This window comes from Symsagittifera roscoffensis, chromosome 3, assembly GCF_963678635.1.
Source record: "Symsagittifera roscoffensis chromosome 3, txSymRosc1.1, whole genome shotgun sequence".
Taxonomy (NCBI): Eukaryota; Metazoa; Xenacoelomorpha; order Acoela; family Convolutidae; genus Symsagittifera; species Symsagittifera roscoffensis.
In genome coordinates, this window is record NC_087064.1 from 50,721,722 (window position 1) to 50,732,651 (window position 10,930).

General features: G+C 37.0%; 1 protein-coding gene across 2 annotated transcripts in view; it reads left to right on the forward strand.

Annotated features, from left to right (window-relative positions):
- The first annotated feature begins 1,101 nt into the window (after nucleotides 1–1,101).
- LOC134842774 (protein C-mannosyl-transferase DPY19L1-like) overlaps nucleotides 1,102–10,930 on the forward strand; it is a 100,655-nt gene continuing 90,826 nt past the window's right edge. For both annotated transcript variants that reach the window (XM_063859258.1, XM_063859257.1), the window contains exon 1: nucleotides 1,102–1,111. The gene's annotated coding sequence lies outside the window, so the exon portion shown is untranslated. The remainder of the gene's footprint in view (nucleotides 1,112–10,930) is intronic.

The following is a 10,930-nucleotide window of genomic DNA, read 5'->3' on the forward strand; positions in this document are numbered from 1 at the left end:
CGGAATCGTAATCCCATCGAAAAAATTTGAAGAAAATTGTGAAATTGCATTCACTTCCTCATTTAGTGAAGTTCTGAAAAATAACCTGGTGTATATCACTGCATTTAACATCACTGATCACCACGTGACATTGCCTTTCAAAACTGAAATTGGAAAAATTTTCAATTCTGACCCTAAGAGAAGCCAAAAATCTCATACCAATTGATGCAGAAATGCTTGCTTTTGCAAAAATGAATAATCTAGACGATATTAAAATGGGCATTAACGAGCTAATTCAGCAAAATTGGGATAATCAGCAGTCTCAACAGCAACGTAAACTCGAGTATGAAAACTTTTGGTTTCCTACACCTGAAACATGTCATAACCCTGAATTACTTCCACAAATCCAACGTGACATTTACGACCAAATTCTTCATTTTCAAAGTCTCGAAAAAATTTAACCGAAAATAAACTTTCAAGATCGATTGACTTTTATCAAGAATTTTAAGTGGGAGAATTTGGTGTTGACACAGGAGCAAAGGTCAAAAGTAGAAGATTTGCTTGTTAAATTTTCGGACATCTTCGCCAAACATAGATTTGATGTTGGTTACAATTCCGATCTCAAAATCAAACTGAAACCGGAACCCACACACGACCTTTGTACACACAAGGCCCACCAGTCACATTCAAAATATAGCAGTCCATTGTTTGCACATCGAAAGTCATCTGGTAATTTGCGGATGTTGATTGACCGCAGAAGGATAAATCATTCACTAAAGAATGACTATATCAACAGCAACTTTCCGATCTCAAACATGAACGATGCATCAAACCACTTCGCAGGAAAGAGCTTGTTTACCAAACTTGATTGTTCGCAAGCATACCAATGTGTGCAAATGGCAGATGACCTTTCAGTCCAACTTCTCGCATTTAATTTCGGTTCACGAACTTATGCATACAAATGCCTAGCTCAAAGAAAGGAAGGAAAAGAAGACACTCACAACTTTTAAATAGAATTTTGTTTCCTCTCATTTTATAAATTGAAGTAATAACCTGTGCTCCTAGTACTATGAGATCTTCTAACTTATTGTGATTATTGTGATTTAACCTTCGATAGATAAACTTATTAAATAGTTTTAGTTAAAATATGAATACAAGGGGCAGCCGTGGTGGCCCCAATAGTCAATGTTGAATTGTTGAAAAGTTTGATCACGACGATATTTTCTGGATTACTTATCACTGGACACTGGGTGGAACTACACTCTGGACGGCTCCCGATTTGCTGTGTTCACCATCCCAATTCCCAATCAGCTGAGTTCATTCCAATTTTGTTTATTTATTTTTCTTAGTCTCTATACCTTATGATCAAAATAGTAGGTTCAAGTTCTCTTAACCATTCCATCAATAAACTTGAACAATTGGAACAAGATAAGCTTGCTGATCCTGTTCACTCTTTCCCTGGACTGAATCTTGACCCTAGCACGTCAAATTACTGCCTCGATTATCTTACATCAACCCCTCTCAGGAACTGCAAAATTGTTCTCTGGCACGATTTATTAAACAACAGAATAACATCGCACCCGAAAAAAGGCAACATACCCCAAACAATCGAAGAACTGATTGAGACCCTTAAGACTATCCCAAACCTCTTTTGCGTCGTTACCTGTCAACGCAAAGGTGCTCCCTACATATTCGACGATCTTCTAAATTCATTAGACTGTTACGTCATCGACGTGACCAAGCATATTATCAGTGCTTCCGAAAGAATTGACGAATCGTTAATTGCCGAATCCCGAAAACTGCACCAGGCTGCTGACATAGAGTCAAGGACTCTAGCTACTGTGCTGCACTATTTTCCCGACTTCAATAGAATCTTCAAAACACGTGGCACGAAGCGTCAAACGGCTGCCGAGAAGCGCGAAGCTAAACGGCAAAAATTCTAAACAGGTACGCAAATCTGAGTCCTAATTCTTAAAATCTCAACAGGCGTGATCATCGAGTCTCTGGCTCTGAGCCCCTTTTACGATTTTAAGATGTCTAAACATAACACCCGAAATCGGGTCAAGTCAGTCTCTGACTGTTGTAGTACGTGCTGCGAGAAAATCCTTAAAAATGAAAGCTCTTCCGACTGCTTTTGCTGTGGCTGTCGAATGCACCTGAATGAAGACTGCACTCGTCTAAGTGAAGCCGCTGTCAATGGAGTACCAGCCTTAGAAAAAAATGCTCTATTGATATGCAACAAATGCGTTGAAGAAAAACGTCAAGATAATTTGACCCAAGCTGCCCATGAAACTACAACCTCAAAAGAACTTCGAGATACTCAAATGAAAACCCTGGAAAACGAAATGACTGACCTCAAAAAAAACAGTGATCGAAATCAAAACGCTGCTAAGCACAAAACAACCTGATTCAGATTATCCAACCCAACCTAGCTCAACTGCCAGTCGCCAAAAACCGCCACCGAAACCCGCCGAGGAACTCGATGGCATTCGCATACGAGGAATCCCTGAATCAACGGAGAAGGAAGCAAGACTGCGCCAAGAACACGATCTCGCCAAAGTTCGAAAAGTATTGACCCATATGGATGTCAATGCCTCAATTGGCGATGTCATACGCCTGGGTCGATATGACGAGAACAAGATAAGAACAATCCTATTGAAAGTGCCCAATGCATACCAACGACGAATGATTTTGCTATCTGCGAGGAAACTGAAAAACTCCCCTCAACCAATTTTCCTCAGCAGACAACTGACGAAGGAAGAAGCTGATCAATAAAACCTTGCCCTTGTCAGAAGAAGGCAACTTATCAGCGACAAATCTGTAGACAGAAAGGACATAAGAGTCCACGATGCAACTCTGTACATTCGAAAAGGTGGAAAGTGGATAAAAGAGAAATTTCCAGATCCCGAAGCACCCAATTGACTAGCAGTGACGATGAATATCCTTGTTTACAATGTCAGAAGTATTCTTGAGTATCAACGGCGGACAACATTCTCTAATGCTGTCCAAGTAAAAAACGCTTATCAAGTCATCTGCCTAACTGAAACCTGGTTGACAGAAAGCATCGGCGACGCTGCACTTTTTCTGACAAACTACGTTATCCACTAAAATGACAGATCGAGTGACAAAGGCTTGACAAAACATGATGGCGTACTCATAGCAGTAAAGCGTAACATTCCAAGTAGTCAAATCAATTCCGCGTTTCAAGATTGTGTTATCATCCGCATATCACTGAACAAGCCGATTTTAATATGCTGAATCTACAGCGCTCCTACAAACGGTACCTACACATGGGGAATCTCAGATCTAAACGAACTCCTAAAATTCCTGAGGCGTAAGCAATTTGAACAAAGTGCAATTTGTTCGTATATAGTTGGAGATATAAATTTTAACTGTACACACTGGCCGTCAATGACTTCAACTTCTCTAGATGAGCAGTCAATCCTTGACGAACTCTGTGAGTCAAACTTTCAACAACTAATAAAAACCCCTGATGGAAAATCACTAGACATTCTCCTTAGTAACAAACCGCAATTTGTCACCAGCGTAAAACTTGACAACCGTCTGAGTAGTCTATTCAATTCCGACCATTTGCCACTCCATGCCAAAGTCTCATTTGACTACCGACCTGTTCATAAAAAGACACCAGCCATCAAACAAAAACTAGATTTTGGCATTTTCGCGTACAAGAAAGCAAACTGTGAAGAAGTGAATGAATTCATTCGTCAGCACCCCTTCCAATCATTTTGCTTGAGCAACGTTGAACTGATGCTCGATCATTGGTACGAGTAGTTATACGAAATACTACAGGACCTGCTACCTATCACTACAAAACACAGGTCTGAACTAGCTCCCTGGGTGGGAAGCAATTCCTCCAACCTTATCAAGAAATTAAATACACTCAAACTTAAAAATCAGCGAAAACCTACCCCATCGAGCGAAGGCAAAATTGAAAATCTGCAAACTGAACTAACACTGTCCCTTCAAAACGACCAGCATCTCCACGAAAAAATGCTTTTTGAGAATGAGAAATTTAGCGAAATACAACGATATCTAAAATCGATCACCAAGTCTCGCATGAACCCTTCAGAGATCTTCCTAGATCAAAAAATAACCAATACAGACGCTCGAAAAGCTGAATTGTTTAATATACATTTTCGATCAGTTTTCACACGAAACGCCAACGTTGGGAAAGCAGAACGACAAGATAACGTTCTTCTGAACAGTATCAATTTCACTATCGATGAAATAGAAGATGCCCTGAGCGAGCTGCACGTAAATAAGGCAAATAGACCAGACATGATTGGTAATACTCTTCTGAAAAACCTCTCAAAGTCACTACCAAAATCACTCCACTTATTGTTCAACTTGATTGCAAATAAAGCGATATTTCCAACAAAATGGAAGATCAGCGAAATCGCACCAATTTTTAAAGACGGGGATAAACAAGACGTATCAAATTACAGGCCGATCAGCCTGCTCTCAGCAGTGTCAAAACTGCTTGAGAAACTAATATTTTATAAACTGGCCCCAAATGTCTACCCAACCTTAACACCAGACCAACACGATTTTAGACCTAAACGATCGACGATAACAAACTTAATAGAGTATCTACACGAGATATTTGGCTGCCTAGATTCGCCAAACTGCAACTACCTGAACACCTTCTACTTGGACTTTCAAAAGGTTTTTGACAAAGTCGCGCACGGAATCCTCATGGAGAAATTATCGACTCCTTAAATTGGAGGAAATTGTTTATCTTTGATACACAGCTACCTCTCGAACCGGAAGCAAACAGTGAGGCTGAATGACACAATTTCTGGAGAGCTGGAAGTCTTCAGCGGCGTTCCCCAGGGCTCTATACCCGGGCCGCTTCTCTTCCTAGTCTTCATAAATGATCTACCGTCATGTGTCATGTCCGCAACATTTGGTTATGCAGACGACTACAAAATTGTTGGAGACAACCCTTTAACTCTCAACGTAGATGTTACGTGACTTTGGAGGTGGTGCGAGGAAAACTGCATGTCAATGCACCTGACGAAAAGTAAAGTCCTCTGCATCAAAGGATCAGCTACGATTGCACTCCCCAGTTACAGCCTCGAAACCACTGAATTAATGAAAGATCTGGGCATCCTGATAACCGACAAGCTCTCTTGGACGCAACACGCAAAAAAGAGGGCTGAAAAAGCCTTAAACGCTCTCTTCGTACTCAAAAGGAATCTCTCAAAGGCAAATTTCGCGACCAGAAAAAACGCATATATCTGTTACTTTGTGCCAATACTGTGCTACGGTTCAGCCATCTGGAAACCATCAAAAGTTGACTTAGGAATCATAGAAAGTGTGTAGCGGAAAAAATCTCGTGGATTTTCATGACAAGCAATAGCCAAATCTCCTATAAAGACAAACTCGCGAAATTTAACATCCTTCCTTTGTCTCTATACCAAGAGCTTCATGTTGGACTGCTGTTTGCAAAAATACTAGCTGGAAAAGTTGACATCGACTGGAGAAGCCATGTAAGCATCACTGACGTTGGAAACCGAAGAGCTCAATGACACGAAATTTCGTCTGCAAACAAATGCGTCTGAAGAAGTGCGAGTCGGATTTCTGGTTTCGGGCATGTCGTTTTTCTAATCTGTACAACAAATACTTCAAATGTGACATAAATTTTGACTCAGAATGCAAAAACAGACTTCTAGGAATGTACACAAAGTTTTCAAAACTCGCTACAACGAATCAGACACATGCACTTGTCGCATTTTATGCGAATGCAACAACTGTAGAGACCTGAAGAAACTTACACTTATAACTGAAAACTAAACTTTGAACAATGCAATGACTGGGTTTTATGCGAACCCTTGGATTATATTCCTAAATCCTTTGTTATTATTATTATTATTATTATTGAAGAAGAAAGAACACCTAAATTACTATACAGAAAAAAGCCGAGGCATCAGTATAGCAAAGTGTAAATAATAAAGTTGGTTAAAGTTCAGTGGTTACACCAAACAAAAACACAACATCAGAAAACAAGCAATAAACAAAACAAAACAAAACAAGATCGGTTACAGTTCAGAAATTGGTTGATTAAAATATATGAAGTTACGGATACTAAAAAAAATCAGTTTTAAGAATTAAGAACGAGCTGGTATCAAAACTTTACAAACGATTTTATAGATAGTCCAAACATACAGCGTATATACAGAGTATATACAGATTCTCTTTCAAAAAATGTCTGGAAAAATAAACTAAATTAAAACATATAGAACTAGCAAAAACGGAAATCACGCCACGTATTTGTAGTTGTACATATTGGATTGTTTCTCAATTCACGCACGTATAATTCTTTCAATTTTTTCTTGAATCCTGTTCTCGATTTTTCTAAATTGCGCAAAATTATGGGCAGTGAATTCTATTTTTTAAAAGTCAAATGAAAAAATGATTTTTGTAGAACAATGTTTGTCAAAAATAATTTGTTTCGTTCTTTTGTTGAGCCTATAATTGGCAGTCGGTAGTCTCAATGTATTTTGAAAAGCCTTCTTTTTGTTTGTAAGATATTGGTATAAGTATGTTATACACTTTAACTCAATTCTTTTTGCGATTCCAATGAACGATTTGCTAATGCAAAGAAGGGAAGAAGACTTAAAGTTCGATCTGAAGTATGTTCTTTTTAACGCCCAGTTCAACTGTTTCTCTAGAGATAGCATCAAAGTAGCATTAATTTGTATTAAAAATATTGCTGAATAATCCAAATGTGATAAAACAAGACAATGAAGCAAGGCAATTAATGATAATGTCGGCAGTTGTCCAATTGTATCTATAGTTTTAGTTCCTTGTGCCATTTTTTGGAGAATTGTTTTGATTTGAGCATGAAAAGATAAACTTGAATCAAGAAAAAAGCCTAAATATTTGCATTCTGACTTTTTGGCGACATAATGCCCATTAATTACTATTGTATCAGCTATGTTCTCTTAAAGATATTAAATATATTTAAAAAAAAAATTTGAAATTGGTAAGGAATCAGTTTTCTGTGGCGTCATTTGATTCAATTTTTTTTAGAACGTCTTGAGCAACAATTTATGCTAATATGCTTGGATTTAATTCCGAAGTATCAATCCCATTTTTTTGAAATTTTGCTCAGATTAGGAACAAAAACGAAATCCAATCAATTGGAAAAGAACCACAAGTCCCAACACTGAACGACAACTCGGCCTTTGAGGCAGCTTGGGTGGAGTCCAAAAGCAATGATATATCCTATCGAAATTCATCTGAGGGCAGTGAGTTGGCTGTTAATAAGCTTCTCACCGACCCATTTCAGTTTTGGTCACCGTTTATTGCGAATCATGAGGCCGAGAAACTCGAAGATAAAGAAGAAAGAGTGAAACAAGTTGTTGGTTCGCGATCTGGACAACGGCTTCAATTAGAGCAGAAAATGGTTGGTACATTCTCATAAGTTTTTTATAATTACCTAATACAATCGACTGTTACCAGAAGAAAATGATTATTTTTTTTTGGATTTGATTCTAACAAGGCTTTCCTTAACGATTTTAATCCAGAATTACATATGCTTACTTGCCAGGAAAATGTGCAGCCAGTATGTGATCCGGAGCTGGAGTCAAACGGGTGTCATAGCGAATTGATTGCTCAAGGTGTCCCAAAAGATTATTTTAACTTGAATCAAATCTGGACGGACCACATGTCACGTGCTAATTCAAAGATGACGGACCAGAATGCAGTTTTGGGCTTACCGGAAACTGTTCTCTGCAAAAAATTCCGTTAGATTATTAAGTGATTTTTGCAATCGTTTCAAAGCATCCTCAGAAATTATAGAAGAGGAAAAAACCATACAGTCGTCAGCATATTGAACTAAAGTACAACCTTCATATAATCGCTCTTGTATGTCATTAACATATAAATTGAACAACAACGGACCAAGTACCGTTCCTTGTGGGACACCTCGTTTGATTTTAATCCAGTCTGAAAAAATTCCATTGACGTTTACTCTTTGAATACGTTTGTTTAGGAAGCTAGCAATTAAAGCATTTGCTCCATTTGAAAAACCGAGAGAAAGCATTTTTTCAATTAAAACTTCATGCTAAATAGAATTAAAAGCCTTGGACAGATCTAATAAAGCTGCATGTACGATTTTTTTGAATCTATTTGATTTCGAATACTTTCTGTCACATAAACAAGAGCATCTTGTGTTGAAATATTTTTGCGAAATCTGAATTGAAATGGTGTCATTATTTGAAATTTGTCAAGATATTCTGTTATTTGGGCATGTAAAATTTTTTCAAAAATTTTAGAAAAAGCACAAGTTATTGATATTGGCCGATAATTTTTTGCATCCATTGGGTCATCTTTTTTAAACAAAGGGGTTACGTGTGCTTTTTTCAGTTCGATCGGGAAAATGTTCTCATCTAAGCAAGTATTTATGACAAAAGTTAAATGTGGAACTATAACTGATTGACCGTCAATGATTGCCCAAGCAGGTACGGTACAAGGTCCGAGAGGTTTTCTAACGTTGATTTTTCGAACTATATCAAAGCATTGCTTCACTGTAATGTGTTGAAAATGGAAAGGTGCAGATTCAGAGGCAGATTTGTTGTAATTCGGAGGCTTTTTAGTTCGAAAAAAATAAAATTAAAATGATTGGCAATTTTTTTGTCTTGGGTTTTCATTTCACTGAAGGAATTTCGTAGAACTGTAATTCGATTGTTGCCAGATCATGTACCTCTAACTTGGTTAATAAATTTCCATTTTTGTTGGATAGTGCTGAGAAGTGAAAAACAATTTTTTGAGTGATCGAGTTGTTTACTTCTAATCAATTGGCTCATTTCTTTACGTAAAAACTGGTACTTTGACCAATTATTGCTTGTGCTTTGACTGCGATATGATTTGAGTGATTTCTGTTTCTTATTCAACAATTGCTGACATTCTGAATCGAACCATTCCGTTTTCAATACATTTTTTGGTTTAAAATTACGAACAAATTTTTTTTCGATAGGAGCATGTTGCTGAAGAGCACTAGAAATTAAATAAATCATCGTCGAGAACATGTTTTGTGCGTCTGTACATTGATATAAGAGATACCAAGGAAGAGCGGAGAGTGTACTGCAAAATTCATTTTTCTGATAATTTTTCTTATTGAAAGTCGAAATTATCCTCGGTAAACTTTTGCCGCATTTTGTGTCCGTCAAAATAAATGAAGCAAAACGGTCGGTTTTATAAGGTGTATCAAAACAAAATTCAATGCCGTTTGTTTCATAGTCACTGATAATGTAGTCGATATGAGTTTTAGTTGAGGAACTAATTCTGGTCTCATCGTTTGGACAAAAAACCTTCAATCCATATGGAATAATTATAGAATCTATATTTTCTTTTTCTTTGCTATCCAGATAATTTATGTTATAATCACCCAGAAGCGTAATTTTATTAGAAACTGAAAATGCATTATCTATGTTAAGCGTTAATTGTTCCAAAAAACCAATAAAGTTTGATCTGCTTGGATTATAACACAAAACAACTAACATTTTTTCTTTACTGGAAATGTTAAATGTAGATTTGCATTCTACCCACACTGACTCATATTTTTCTTTATCAAAAAAATTTAAATCAGGCCTCAATTTTGGAGCTAATTTGACTGGTATATATAACAAAACGCCACCGCCTTTCTTTTTTACCGCTGATTGCCTATCATATCTGAACATCGCATGCGTTCTAGGGTGGAGATTCCATAAATTGTTTTATATCTTCTTTTTTAAGCCAGGTTTCGGAAATTCCTATAATTGTATTTTCGCCCATATCATCGAGAAATTTTTTCAATTGCATCCGTTTTCTACTAATACTTTGAAAATTCAAATGAACAAATTTAAGATTTGCACAATTTTTTGAGCAGATGCCGTAGACTGTTTCAATGGTTTCAATAGGACCAGGGTTTTTTTCAACATCCCCACTTTGGGTCAGTAACAACGCAAAAAGGAAAAGATGAGTCAGTGTGGTAGCTCTCCGCTCGTTTATCCCACATTTCGATGATAATATCTTTTGATGGCAGCTTAGATAGCCCCAGTAAACAATGGTTTTTTCTATATTTTCCATCTGAGCCTTGGAAATTAGAAAAATTGCACAAAACAACCAGAATTTAATATTCAGCATAATAAATTAATTTAATTAAATAATCGCCAAAGTTTGCACCAAGAAAAAATGCGAAACTAGTATTTCCTAAAGAATTTTACACCGTTTTGGAAAAAAAGTATCTTTTCTGTCGTTTTTGGATCTAAATTTGATGATTGTTGGGTCTGCTTTATTCTGGGGCGGGTTGTAATCTCACATGTGTTTGCATTAATATCAGAACCTCTAAAAGAATCTCTAAAACTTTGCACCAAAATTTCAACACCCCCATCAGAAGGATGCAAACCATCCGAGCTAAGCGCATCGGTATTTTGACTAAAATTTTTGTTTATGTCTAAAATATCCAATTTTACTTCGCCCAAAACCTTTACATTCCGTACTAAATTAAGAATTTGCTTGTTTAGCTTCTGTACATTTGGATTAAAATCTTTTCTAAAAGCGCCTAAGGGAGTTTCAGTACATAGTGAAATTGTTTCTGTAGAGAGAATTTATGATTTACGAGATAAATTAGTTTTTCTAAGCTACTCACGGCTTCCTTCGCGTCGAAATCATTTGAGAGGCAGTCATTTATTCAAATTTGCGTAGTTACATGTTTAAAATGTCGCGATTTACTATTTCTCACGCGTTCCAGCAAGCAGAAATTTTGTGCCCACCAAATCCTCTCGCCAACACATTTTCCGATATTTGTTCCCCATTGATTCTGTTAACAATTGAGTCTCCCAGTAATAGGCCAGAATATTCTCCTTCTCGTGGTAAAAATAAATGTTTTCGTTGTTGGTCGAATTTTTCTTCTTGAATATTGGTTGCTTCTATTTTGATTTCT